The sequence below is a fragment of the Procambarus clarkii genome, chromosome 61 (genome assembly GCF_040958095.1).
Source record: "Procambarus clarkii isolate CNS0578487 chromosome 61, FALCON_Pclarkii_2.0, whole genome shotgun sequence".
NCBI lineage: Eukaryota > Metazoa > Arthropoda > Malacostraca > Decapoda > Cambaridae > Procambarus > Procambarus clarkii.
In genome coordinates, this window is record NC_091210.1 from 5,567,248 (window position 1) to 5,581,992 (window position 14,745).

The following is a 14,745-nucleotide window of genomic DNA, read 5'->3' on the forward strand; positions in this document are numbered from 1 at the left end:
CCTAACTTACCCAACCAAACTTAGCTTGCATAAGCAAACCTAACCTAACCTTACCTAACTTAACCTAACATATCCTAACTTACCCAACCTTACCTAACCTAACTTAACTAACCAAACCTAACCTAACATAACTTACCTAACCTATCATACCGAACCTAACCTAACTTACCTATCCTAACTTAACTTACCTAACCTAACTTAACCCAACTTAAATAACCTAACTTACCCTTCCTAACTTAACTAACCCAACCTAACTTAACTAACCTAACCTAACTTGCATAACCTAACCTAACTTGCATAACCTAACCTAACTTGCATAACCTAACCTAACTTACCCAACCTAACCTAACTTACCCAACCTAACCTAACCTAACATAGCTTACTTAACCTATCATACCTAACCTAACCTAAATTAGCTTGTGTAACCTAACCTAACTTACCTTACCTAACTTATCTACCCTAACTTACCTAACCTAGCTTACATAACCTAACCTAACTTACCTATCTTATCTTAACTAACCTAACCTAACCTAACTTAACTTACCTATCCTAACTTAACTAACCTAATCTAACCTAACTTAACTTACCTTACCTAACTTACCTAACCTACCTTAACCTAACTTTGCTTACCTAACCTAGCTTACATACCTTATCTTACCTACCTTAACCTAACCTTGCTTACCTAACCTAGCTTACATACCCTATCTTACCTACCTTAACCTAACCTTGCTTACCTAACCAGCTTACATACCCTATCTTACCTAACCTATCTTAACCTAACCTACATAACCTAGCTTACATAACCTATTATAACCTAACTTACCTAACCTAACGTACCTTACCTTACCTTACCTAACTTAACCTAGCCTAACTTACCTAACCTATCCTTGTCTAACTTAACCTAACCTAACTTGCATAATCAAACTTAACGTAACCTAACTTAAAGTAAATTACCTAACGTAACCTTATATACCCAAACTGATGTAACCTAACTCACCTAGTCCAACCAGACATGACCTAACTTACATAATTATTCCTGCTTATCTTCTGTGTTTTGTCAATCAATGTCGCATATTCATTTGTTCGTTTCAATAGTTTTTTTCTCAAATGATAATTTATGTATTTCATGTGCTATTTGTTAAAGATTGGGTATTTAATCATTTCAAAGGATTTTTGTTATATATGGGCATTTGTTCGCTTCAATTGTTATTTTTCTCATATAGTGGTTTATGCATTTCAAGTGCTATTTGTTAAAGATTGGGTGTTTAAGCATTTCAAAGGATTTTTGTTACATATGGGCATTTTACTTGTTTCAAGGGTTAATTTCTCAAATGGTCATTTTTGCATTTCAAGGGTTATTTGTTAAAGTTTATCACGTTGCTCATAAGTTGTATTTATTATGTTATAATTGTTCTTATTCTTCCACCCCTTAACCTAACCTCTTTAATCTTAGTGTATTCATTATGTTGGATATCATTTGTTCTTATTCCCCAACCCTTTAACCTAACCATTCAGATGTAGTTTATTGTGTTTTGACGTATTTGTTGAATATATTATCCTTTTCCTAACCTTTCAGATGTAATTTTGTTTCTCCTTTTTGTATATTTTACCCTAACCCACCATCCCACTTAACCTTCCTTCCTTCTTTTACTATGTTTTCACATATAAGTTCATTCTTTATCTTAGTAATAATATAAGTACAGTAGTAAAGAGACAGATCTACTAAGACTTGAAATTGAGAAAAACAAGAGAGCACGAGAGTGAGAGCATGGGATCAAAGAAGAGAGAATGAGAGTGTGAGAGCATGGGATCAAAGAAGAGAGAGAATGAGAGAGAGTGAGAGCATTGGAGCACTAAGACTTGAATATGAGAAAACAAATAAGTGAATAAGAAAGAGTGAGAGCATGGGAGCATTAAGACTTGAATTTGAGAAAAATAAGAGCATTGGAGCAAATGAGTGAGACAGAGGGGGAGGAAGAGAGAGAGAGAAAAGGGGGGATAGAAGGAAGATATAGAGAAAAAGGGGGTTAGAAGGATGCAGATAGAGAAAAAGGGGGAGAGAAGGTGTAGGAGAAACAAAGTAAAAGAAGGAAGAAAGGTTAAGTGGGATGGTGGGTTTGGGTAAAATATACAAAAAGGAGAAACAAAACTACATCTGAAAGGTTAGGAAAAGGATAATATATTCAACAAATACGTCAAAACACAATAAACTACATCTGAAAGGTTAGGTTAAAGGGTTGGGGAATAAGAACAAATGATATCCAACATAATGAATACACTAATATTAAAGAGGTTAGGTTAAGGGGTGGAAGAATAAGAACAATTATAACATAATAAATACAACTTATGAGCAACGTGATAAACTTTAACAAATAACCCTTGAAATGCAAAAATGACCATTTGAGAAATTAACCCTTGAAACGAGTAAATGCCCATATATAACAAAAATGCTTTGAAATAATTAAACACCCAATCTTTAACAAATAGCACTTGAAATGCGTAAACCACCATTTGAGAAAAATAACAATTGAAAGGAACAAATGCCCATATATAACAAAAATCCTTTGAAATGCTTAAATACCCAATCTTTAACAGATAGCACATGAAATGCATAAATGATCATTTGAGAAATTAACTATTGAAACGATTAAATGAATATGCAACATTGATTGACGAAACACAAAAGATACGCAGGAATAATTATAAGTTAGGTCATGTCTGGTTGGACTAGGTGAGTTAGGTTACGTCAGTTTGGGTATGTAAGGTTACGTTAGGTAATTTACTTTAAGTTAGGTTATGTTAAGTTAGATTATGCAAGTTAGGTTAGGTTAAGTTAGGCAAGGATAGGTTGGGTAAGTTAGGTTAGGTTAAGTTAGGTAAAGTTAGGTAAGGTACGTTAGGTTAGGATAGGTTATGTAAGCTAGGTTAGGTAAGTTAGGGTAGGTAAGCTAGGTAATGTAGGTTAGGTTAGGTAAGTTAGGTTAGGTTAAGATAGGGTAAGTAAGCTGTCATGACGCTGAACCCCGGTTCATTCCGAACACAGCGATTACACAACACATAACACCTTGCCTCAACAACCGTTACTACCTCCTATACTCCTACACACACCAGACCGTTGAGGCGTACCACTAGGTTTGTACTGGAACACAATGAATGAACATATGGAAGGTATTTAAAGGCTGTCGGGTTTTGTCATTTAATTACAAAGAATAGACTCTGACAAATAATAACATATTAACATACTCTATTAGGTAAATACACTTCCAATACCCATAGACCACTTGACCTCCACGGTCACCACTTGCACTCGCAACTTCCACCTAAGTCCCTAATACGGAATGATTACTACAACGCTCCACACCCGGTTAGTCTTACATTCAATACTCACATACTGCAGACTTAACTTCGTCACTAAGATCATATCAGGCTCTCGCATACCTGTCTGCTACACTTCGCTGCTGCCGCAAACGGAGAACCAGAGGACTTCTCAGTTCAACTCCCACAATCAGACTGGCTCCAATCAGCCATCTACCTCAACCATTTCACCCCGCCTCTCAAGGAAGGTATAATCCGATTAACCTTATCCCTAGAAGCGGTAATCTTGTTCCTAGAAGCCTGAAGAAGAAGAATTCCTCTTTCCAGGAATTATTAATTTGGCTTAGTAGCTGCGGTCTTAATCACTTGACCTTTCTTAGATATGTGATCCATAGTCTGTCTACTTAACATGTACTTCCAATCATTATTCGTTAAGTGTTGTAGTAATGATCCTCTAGCTAATAATTCCTACTAACTTGTGGATTACAACACCACTCCCCTCCTTAAAAACGCATATGTCCCCATATGCATCATTGCAATGGTTCCATTAGTGCAAGGACCTGAAGGATGCACCCATCATATATGTACAACTAAAAAATCATCCAATAAGTTCATCATACACACGATGAAATAAATTAAAATTTTCCCCGACATGACTCACAACACTTCTCCAACATATACATTATATTCACATCATAGCATAGGTAAAATAGTCTGTAATAATTTTTCCCATCTCCAACAATGCACATATACCTAAACTGCTGACATATAATTACATACAAACATAACCATAAAATTACATGGACCAGAATGCTGGCACTTAACAGAAATGACACTAGTCATTAATATATACACACACATATATATCTAAGGTTCTTCATCCTTAGTAATAAGTTACTAACAATTTAACATCTTGCCCTGTACTGTTGACATAAGGGCTTATAATGGTCACACAATGTTTCACTGGCCTCCTCCACAATTGGCAGCATCACTTCTCTTGTCTTCGTGTCCCATGGTCGCTAGGTCATAGATCCTCCATGAACCAGACAAAACCCAGGCTCTCCAGCCTGGTGAATGTTGTCAATGTCCCATCGTTGCTCTGAGCTATCGTGATCCTGGCCTCCAGAGCAACGGAGATTCCTACCCCAGGGTCATGTTCCCTTGGGTCTGTGCTGACGTCTCGTTCCAGGGCACCAACCCCAGAACGCTGTAGATACCTCACAGCTCTCTGGTCATCCTTCCTTGCTGTGCTCACCACAGCTGTAGCACATTACTCTAGGCCCATCTGCCCAGAGTGTGTCCACCTGTATTCACACCTTCCCGACCGCTGTTCCTGCAAAATATTCCCTCGGAGCCCCCTGGCTTGATCCCATTATTACATGACACCCTTTCGGCTCCTTACTCTCTCCCCGTATATAGCCTGAGCGCAGCTGCAAAGCCATTGCAGCTGGCCCTTATCCCTGCTTTGATGTCAGGGGACGAATTTCGCCTATAACGTCACGTTCGCTTCACTTTCTCCCCCTTTTTTTCTGGAATTATTGAGTGTAGCCTCATGGCTTCCCTTGTACTCTACCTGAAGCTCTGTGACATGATCCCGGGAAACCTTCTCAAGCCTAACACTCAGTAATGGTGCCGATGAGGTAATATACAGTATATACATGCACATACATTATCACAATAAATACCTCATTAAAATAATTTCACAACTAATGTCACTAAAGTATCATACTGCCACTGGCTCGCCTCTAGCGAGATCCCTGTAACAATTAATGAGAATTTAGTATATCTTCTTGACTCGCCCACTGCAACCACCAACACCTGAAATTTTGAAATTCTACATTGTAATCTTATCCATTAGACTTACCCACTCCGACTTAATTAATGAAAATTTTAATGAAAATAATGAATTTTTATTAGTCTTTTATGAGTCTTGTAGATATATCGACTTGGCTCGCCTACTGCAGCCACCAACTCCTGCAATTATCCACATTTCATCTTATCCATAAGACTTACCCACTCCGACACACCATCACCTCTGGTCATCCCAACCACTGATGACCCCAATATAACGCCACACAACCCTACAACCACTTCCTGCGTCCTAACGCACCGACCTTGCTACGCCAATACTCACCTTACCGACCACTACCTGGCGCCCCTGCGCCACCATATACTCCACAACACCACACTCCATACCGGCGTCCAAACGCCACCAACACAACACACACGGCGTCCCAAACGCCATCAACACAACACTCGGTGTCCCCAACGCCATCAACACAACACACGGCGTCCCCAACGCCCTCAACACAACACACTGCGTCCCCAACGCCCTCAACACAACACACGGCGTCTCCAACGCCCTCAACACAACACACGGCGTCCCCAACGCCCTCAGTACAACACATGGCGTCCCCAACGCCCTCAACACAACACACGGCGTCCCCAACGCCCTCAACACAACACACGGCGTCCCCAACGCCCTCAACACAACACACGGCGTCCCCAACGCCCTCAACACAACACACGGCGTCCCCAACGCCCTCAATACAACACATGGCGTCCCCAACGCCCTCAACACAAGACACGGCGTCCCCGACGCCCTCAACACAACACACGGCGTCCCCAACGCCCTCAACACAACACATGGCGTCCCCAACGCCCTCAACACAACACACGGCGTCCCCAACGCCCTCAACACAACACACGGCGTCCCCAACGCCCTCAACACAACACCCAGCGTCCCCAACGCCCTCAACACAACACATGGCGTCGCCCTCAACACAACATACGGCGTCCCCAACGCCCTCAACACAACACACGGCGTCCCCAACGCCCTCAACACAATACACGGCGTCCCCAACGCCCTCAACACAATACACGGCGTCCCCAACGCCCTCAATACAACACCCGGCGTCCCCAACGCCCTCAACACAACACACGGCGTCCCCAACGCCCTCAACACAACACACGGCGTCCCCAACGCCCTCAACACAATACACGGCGTCCCCAACGCCCTCAATACAACACCCGGCGTCCCCAACGCCCTCAACACAACACACGGCGTCCCCAACGCCCTCAACACAACACACGGCGTCCCCAACGCCCTCAACATACACACAGCGTCTTCAACGCCATCAACACAACACACACGGCGTCCCCCAAGACCATTACCACCACAGGCATATGCCTTGCGCCAGAGCGCATCAAAACACCACGAGACGTCACCACCAATAACACCACCAATAAGTAACCAGACGTCACACACACTCCCTTTTCTCTCGTAATCCGTTAATTACCTGACCAACACTCGTCAGGCATAATTTCTTGTGTAGTGGCCACCCGCCACACTCTACCACCTGCGTTAACATACTTCAATGCTAATGTCTACAATACACCCGGTGTTACAACAACAAGTTATGCTACACATGCTACACCTTGGCGCTACAATGCCAACAATGTCATGCACTATACTACATCCATAATATCAACAGTCAAAACATGCACATTTCACTACAGTAAATACTATGCATTACGCTGGCGTTTAATAAGCCACTACACGTGCATTACACTACACACCCCGGCGTTCAAACGCCAATACACAACCATGCACTACACTTGGCGTCCAACCACCAATACACAACCATGCACTACTCCCTGCGCCACACACCCCCACCAACGGGACACGCTCCCCGTGTCCCAAGGTAACACTCTCCATAATGCTACCTGCACCCACTAAAAATCTCCATGGCCCTCTCCATGGTACACTAGACAGCGAACCCCAGACGTCAAATTATGCGTCGCTCGCTATGCGAAGGCGTCCATAATTCACTGCGCCTATTTTCTGTATCTATACCTGACAACGCCGGAACTCGCACAGTACTTTAGGAAATATTTCATTATCCTTAAAATATTCGATTTACACGTTACATGAAATTTAATTAACTTTAAATTACGTAGTTTTAATGTTTAATTTCACCTTAGCAACGATTTCTCACTATTTCCGCCTTACTAACGATATAAAACAAGCTCCAAGGTGCGGCTCGCTTGGCCCACCCATCGCTTGGCCCGCACATGGCCGCACATGGCCATGTGCGGGCTATGTGCGCTGTATAATCCGCACTACGAACACTGTATAATCCGCACTACGAACACTGTATAATCCGCACTACGAACACTGTATAATCCACACTACGAACACTGTATAATCTGCACTACGAACACTGTATAATCCGCACTATGAACACTGTATAATCCGCACTACGAACAGTGCACTTGTTTTGGATCCCGATGCTTCAGTGATCCAGACTTGCCTCTTAGCCGTCTCTCGTTGCGGGAATCTGGAAAGAAAGAAATAAACCCCACATGTGCCCCACAATGGCCTAGTCCCTTTAATTAACTAACTCCTCTGACCTGGTCTCACCTGACCCTTCTTTCCTCCGTCTAGTAACCACCATTCTCGCCACAACCCGATGTCTACCATTTCCCGAACATTCCCTCACCAACTAAACCAGAACCACACTTCCTTCATCTCGCAAAGTGTTCCAAAACCTGTTTGCGCTGCCACCAAATATCTCGTCTACCAATTTCCTAACATTCCCTCACCAACCAAACCAGGAACACAATGAAGGGACATATCGAAGGGACATATCGAAGATATTTAAAGGCCGTCGGGATTTGTCATTTAATTACAAAGAATAGACTCTGACAAATAATAACATATTAACATACTCTATTAGGTAAATACACTTCCAATACCCATAGACCACTTGACCTCCGCGGTCACCACTTGCACTCGTAACTTCCGCCTAAGTCCCTAATACGGAATGATTACTACAACGCTCCACACCCGGTTAGTCTTACATTCAATACTCACATACTGCAGACTTAACTTCGTCACTAAGATCACATCAGGCTCTCGCATAGCTGCCTGCTACACTTCGCTGCTGCCGCAAACGGAGAACCAGAGGACTTCTCAGTTCAACTCCCACAATCAGACTGGCTCCAATCAGCCATCTACCTCAACCATTTCACCCCGCATCTCAAGGAAGGTATAATCCGATTAACCTTATCCCTAGAAGCAGAAATCTTGTTCCTAGAAGCCTGAAGAAGAATAATTCCTCTTTCCAGGAATTATTAATTTGGCTAAGTAGCTGTGGTCTTAATCCCTTGACCTTTCTTAGATATGTGATCCATAGTCTGTCTACTTAACATGTACTTCCAATCATCATTCGTTAAGTGTTGTAGTAATGATCCTCTAGCTAATAATTCCTACTAACTTGTGGATTACAACAAAGCTAGGTTAGGTAAGTAAGGTTAGGTTAAGGTAGGTTAGGTAAGGTAAGTTAGGTTAGGTTAGGTTAGTTAAGTTAGGATAGGTAAGTTAAGTTAGGTTAGTTAAGTTAGGATAGGTAAGTTAGGTTAGGTTAGGTTATGAAAGCTAGGTTAGGTAAGTTAGGCTAAGTTAGGTTAGGTTATACAAGCTAGGTTAGGTTAGGTATGATAGGTTGAGTAAGTTATGTTAGGTTAGGTTAGGTTGGGTAAGTTAGGTTAGGTTAGGTTGGGTAAGTTAGGTTAGGTTAGGTTGGGTAAGTTAGGTTAGGTTATGCAAGTTAGGTTAGGTTATGCAAGTTAGGGTAGGTTAGTTAGGTTAGGTTGGGTAGGTTAGGTTATGCAAGTTAGGTTAGGTTAGGTTGGGTAAGTTAGGTTAGGTTAGGTTGGGTAAGTTAGGTTAGGTTATGCAAGTTAGGTTAGGTTATGCAAGTTAGGGTAGGTTAGTTAAGTTAGGTTAGGTTGGTTAGGTTAGGTTATGCAAGTTAGGTTAGGTTAGGTTGGGTTAGTTAAGTTAGGAAGGGTAAGTTAGGTTATGTAACTTAAGTTAGGATAGGTAAGTTAGGTTAGGTTAGGTATGATATTTTAGGTAAGTTATGTTAGGTTAGGTTTGGTTAGTTAGGATATGTTAGGTTAAGTTAGGTAAGGTTAGGTTATGCAAGTTAGGTTAGGTTTGGTTATGCAAGCTAAGTTAGGTTGGGTAAGTTAGGTTAGGTTAAGCAAGTTAAGTTAGGTTAGGTTAGTTAAGCTAGTTTAGGTTAGGTTATGTTGGGTAAGATAGGTTAGGTTATGCAAGTTAGGTTAGGTTGGGTTAGTTAAGTTAGGTTAGGTTGGGTAAGTTAGGTTATCTTCTTGAGGTTAGGTTAGGTTAGGTTATCTATAGGTTAGGATAAGTTAAGTAAGGATAGGGTTAGTTAGGTTAGGTTATACAAGCTAGGTTAGGTTTAGGAACGTTATGTTAGGTAAGTAAGTAACATTGGGTGGGGACGATAGGTTACGCAGGTTTTAGCAGTGTTGTACAGAGAACAGTTTTAAAGGTAAAGTGTCTAAGAAAATATATTTTAACAGAAGTGCAGGTTTAATATGAAAAGCTGAACTAGTTATATTTTGGAGAGAAATTTTATGACTGAAGATGTCTTCAAAAATAACTTGTTGGAAGAAGGAGACTTTCTTTGATTAACGAAGGTGACTCTGAAAATAACTTTGATGTCTTAGAGAACAACTTTGATGTATTAGAAAGCTTCTCTGACGAACGAAAGGTTACTTAGCGAATAACTTTTATGATGTAGAGAACAACTTTGATGAATGAAGATGTCTTAGAAAGCTTCTCTGATGAACGAAAGGTTACTTAGAGAATAACATTTGATGACTGGGATTAACTTTTTGATGACTGAGATTAATTTTTAATGTCTCTGAGAATAACTTTCATGACTTAGAGAATAACTTTGATAAATGAAAGTAACTTAGAAATTACCTTTGATGACTAAGAATAACTTTCATGACTCTGAGAATGACTTTGATGTCTTAGAGAACAACTTTAATGACTTAGAAAATGATTATGACGAACGAATGTGAGTTAGAGATTACCTTTGATGACTCTGAGAATATTTTTGAAGACTTTTGAGAACATGAGTAGTATTTTTGATAGCTCAGAGAATAACTTTTGATGACTTTGATGTCATATAGAACAACTTTTGATGAACGAGAGTGAGTTAGAGATTACCTTAAATGACTCTGAGAATACCTTTGATGACTCTGGCAACACCTATGATGACTCTGAGAATACCTTTGATGACTCTGGCAACACCTATGATGACTCTGAGAATAACTTTTGGTAGCTCTGAGAATAAGTTTTGATGACTCTGGTGTCTCCGAGAATAACTTTACATGTCTCTGAGAATAACTTTGGATGTCTCTGAGAATAACTTTGATGAACAAAGATATCTTAGAAAACTTCTCTGATGTACGAAACGATACTTAGAGATTAACTTGATGACAGTATTTAACTTTTTGATGGCTCTGAGGACAGCTTTGTTGAATAAGGATGTCTCACTTAGCTTCACTGAATAACGAAGGAGACTTAGAGATTAACTTTGATGACCGAGATTAACTTTAGAAGTCTCTGAGTATAAGTTTAGATATCTCTGAGAATAACTTTGATGGACGAAGAGGAGTTTGGGTGTATCTGAGTGTGGCCTTGATGTCTCGAAGAGTAACTTCGGTGTCTCAAAGAGTGTCTTTGATGTCTCAAAGAGTGTCTTTGATGTCTCAAAGAGTGTCTTTGATGTCTCAAAGGATGTCTTTGAGTGCAACATTGATGAAATGAGTAAGTCTTTGATATCTCGAAGAGTGTCTTTGACTATTTTTCTTACTCATTGAAGTATACAGTTAGTTACAAAAGTGTAGAACGATGTTCCATTTGACTATTTTTAGTTGAGGAAAGACAAGAAAATATGATGACGGAGACTATTTTTTGCACTTCGCAAAGTATAATGTCAGTTAACAGCAGCGATGAAAGATATCTTCAGCTATTTTTTCTTACTTGACGAAACATAATGGCTGTTAAGAAATGATGAACAAGACTATTTTCAGTTACTTGACGATGGATAAAGTTAGTTATGAACAGTATTGGAAGGTTTCCTTTGACTATTTCTTGCTAAGAGAAAGATTATTTTAGTTAAGAACGATGATGGTAAGAAATATTAAGTTAACTACGAGAATAACTTTGACATAGTTTTGCAAATAAAACTGGGTGACTAAATTTGTTGGGGGAACTGTATTTCGGTTGATAATATTTGACAAAGAACTAGTTAGTGAATGGAAGAAACAATTGGTTTAAAGGAACAAAGAACATAAAAAATTGAGACTAAGTAAGGGAATGAACACAGTGAACATACGGGGAAAACAGAAAACATGTAAAAAAAGTTGATGAACACAGTGAACATGCAGGGCATATGAACTTACAGAGAACATGAAGACATGATAAGGAACATTGGGAATACAAAAAAATGAACACTGAACATATGAAGAACAAGCTAAGAACATTGAGAACATGAATATTGACTACAAAAGTTGTACAGAGAACATATGACGTCCATGAAAACGTGACAAAGAACATAGTGAACATTCGAGGAAAATGGTAGAAAACAGAAAAATTGGAAACTGGTGAAAAAATATGAACTGAGCACGCTGTGAACATTTGTAGAACATGGAGTGAACACACAAAACATGGAAAAGAATGCGAAGAACACAGTGAATATAGATAAAATATGCAAATACAGTACGATTATTGAAGGTTTGGATAAGTTGGGGGATAAGAAGGTAAGGGAGGGAAAGGGTAAGGTAAGATTTTGACCGTGTGATTATTGCTTACTTGGGTAAACAAAAGGTATTGAAGGTAAAGGTGTTATTTGACCGTGTGAATATTACATAGCTGAGTACAAAAAGGGTATTAAAGGCCATGATGTTTATTTTGATAGACTGGAGAGGGACTTGATCTGAGTTAATTTGATGAACATTGAACTAAGGTGCAGGACATGAGCTGGAGCTCAGTAACTGACTTGATCTTATTTACTGTGTCTGACATACAGAGGGTATAAGTTTCAGGGAAATTGAATAGGTATTAACGAAGATACGAGAAAGAACTACGGAGGGAGACAGGAGCTAGAACTTGCTTACTGACTTCATATATTTCACTACGTCTGAAATATGACTGTTTAAATTTCGTGGAAATTGGGCTATTAGTAGCGAAAATGTGGTCTCTAACAAATTTTGATCTTCAATTGGGCTCTGATTAATTTCGATCTTGAACTTGACACTGAATATTTTTGGCACAAAGTGGCTTCTGATGATTTTTTGGTCTTTACTGGACTCTGGCGAATTTCTGTCTACAAACGGACTCTGACTAATTTTGCTCACAGAGTGGACTCTGAATATTTTTGGGCACAAAGTGGGCTCTGTTAATTTTCAGGGTAAGACTTGACTCTGATTATTTTCAGGGATAAACTGGACTCTGAATATTTTCAGGCTCAAACTAGACTCTGAAGAATTTTGTTAACAAAGTGGACTCTGAAGAATTTAAGTTAGCAATAGGACTCTGTTAATTTCGGTATTTTTACAGGTGAAACAGCCGTAAATGGTTATAAAACTTAAAGTCATGACTAAGATACTGTTTTCCATAACAAAACGTCTTAGACAATATTCTCTGAAAATGGTCTTTTTACAAAATTTGGTCATAAACATATAAATAAACTTCTATGATTATTTGAAACTCTGAAATATTTTCTTAAAACTGAACTCTGAAAAATTTGAATTTCTCCAGTAAGAACTCTTAACAAACTTCTAAGATCTCGGAAATTATTTTTCTCTTATGAACTTTTAACAAACTTCTATGACATTATTTTTCTCATAAGAATTCCCTAATTCCAAATCAGTGTCTGCCCAAATTCACCTGAAAACCATGATATGCAAAACGGGATTTTTTTAATTTCTCCCATAGGAACTCTTAACAAACTTCTAAGATCTTATTTTCATCATATGAACTCTTAACAAACGTCTAAAATCTCAGAAATTATTTTCCTCATAAGAATTCCTTACTTCCAAATCTGTGACTGCCCAAATTCACCTGAAAACCATGAAGCGCTAAACAGGATTTTTTTCCAAAACAAAAAAATCCTCTTTAGCCTTCACCCCTACTACTGACACCATGGAAGGTTGTAACGCGGGGTGGGGGAAATAGCTGTATCATGTCCATTATTCCACCCCTATTTAACTATTCTAATGGGGGAGTGAGGGAAATAGCTTTCTTTTGTCCATTATTTCCCCCCCCCCCTGCCAGTTTGCTAATCTAAAGCTCCCCCCAGAGTCCCTACTGCAGCTCTCTAATTCATCACCTAACCTGATCAGGTACCCGTGACTCAAGAGAACTCTAGAGTAATTCACTGAAACGAACGAATCAGAGAAACAAAAGGAAAGAGATGAATAAAACAGTAATTAGTGAGGGTTTGGGGTGAGGGAGGAGGGAGGACTAGGCGGGAGGAGGGAGGAGTGTAGTCAGGTAAAAGGGAGAGAGGGTACGGAGATGAATAGGAAGTAGTGTTAGAGGTAGAAGTAGAAAAGTAGATAGTAGAAGGTAGACTGCCACCATCCATTCAAGACCATTATATACAAGACAAGGAATGGAACTTGTCGGTATCACAAAATTCTCTAAAAGTATCAACAGGTCATCATTAGCATGATTTAACTGGAATCATGTTCCAGACAAGATTCTTTAACTAAAGAGTACTCAACACTCTATTTTGCATATATCATAAATTCCAAGAACTTGGGAACACAATTAATGTAAAATTAAAAGTAAATGAATCAATTATTTATTTAGCATGATAAATATCAGAATTCCAGCAATCGAACTGAAGGTTCATTTTTAATGTACCTAGTGAGTCACTACACCAGAATTCGAGACCATTACAACCGTCTTTCCCCTGATTGTCACACAACACTAGTAAACACGACTACGTCACCTTTCATGATCAACTCACCAAGTGTCTGCCTATAGCTGGCTTGAGAGGGGGGGGGGGACTGTAGTTGACAGAGACTGTCCACCCCGTCCGGCTGACAGCCTCTCGGTTCTGCTCTGCTGGCTGTTCTCCTGTCTCCTGTCTCTCTGTCTATCTCAGTGTACAATACCCTGGTATATATTGGGGACCAACTAGCTAACTCCGCCCACAAGTAGATAGCCCCAGGCAAACTACCAAGCCACACCTTAAATTGGCGGCATGTTTGAAGGTCACCCCTGGCTAGCCGCCTGCAATTATGAGATTAGCGGAGACCATGTCAACTTCCCATGACCTGACCTTGGTCACTTGGTGGTCATTAACACGTAGAGGTGAGAGTTTCTTAATTACTAGGGGCCGCCAACCTGACGCCTTTCGACATCTTGTCTGTGACTTCTTGTTCTAGTAGTAGTAGGCAACCTTCAGTCTCGGAAGACTATGGAGTTGCGCCCTGACAGGGCGCAAAGCCTGGGTAGGTAGATTTGAAGGAGAAGCTGTTACCCATGCAGCAGGTCCCTCCTCTCCACGTTGCTGAAATTATCCAATA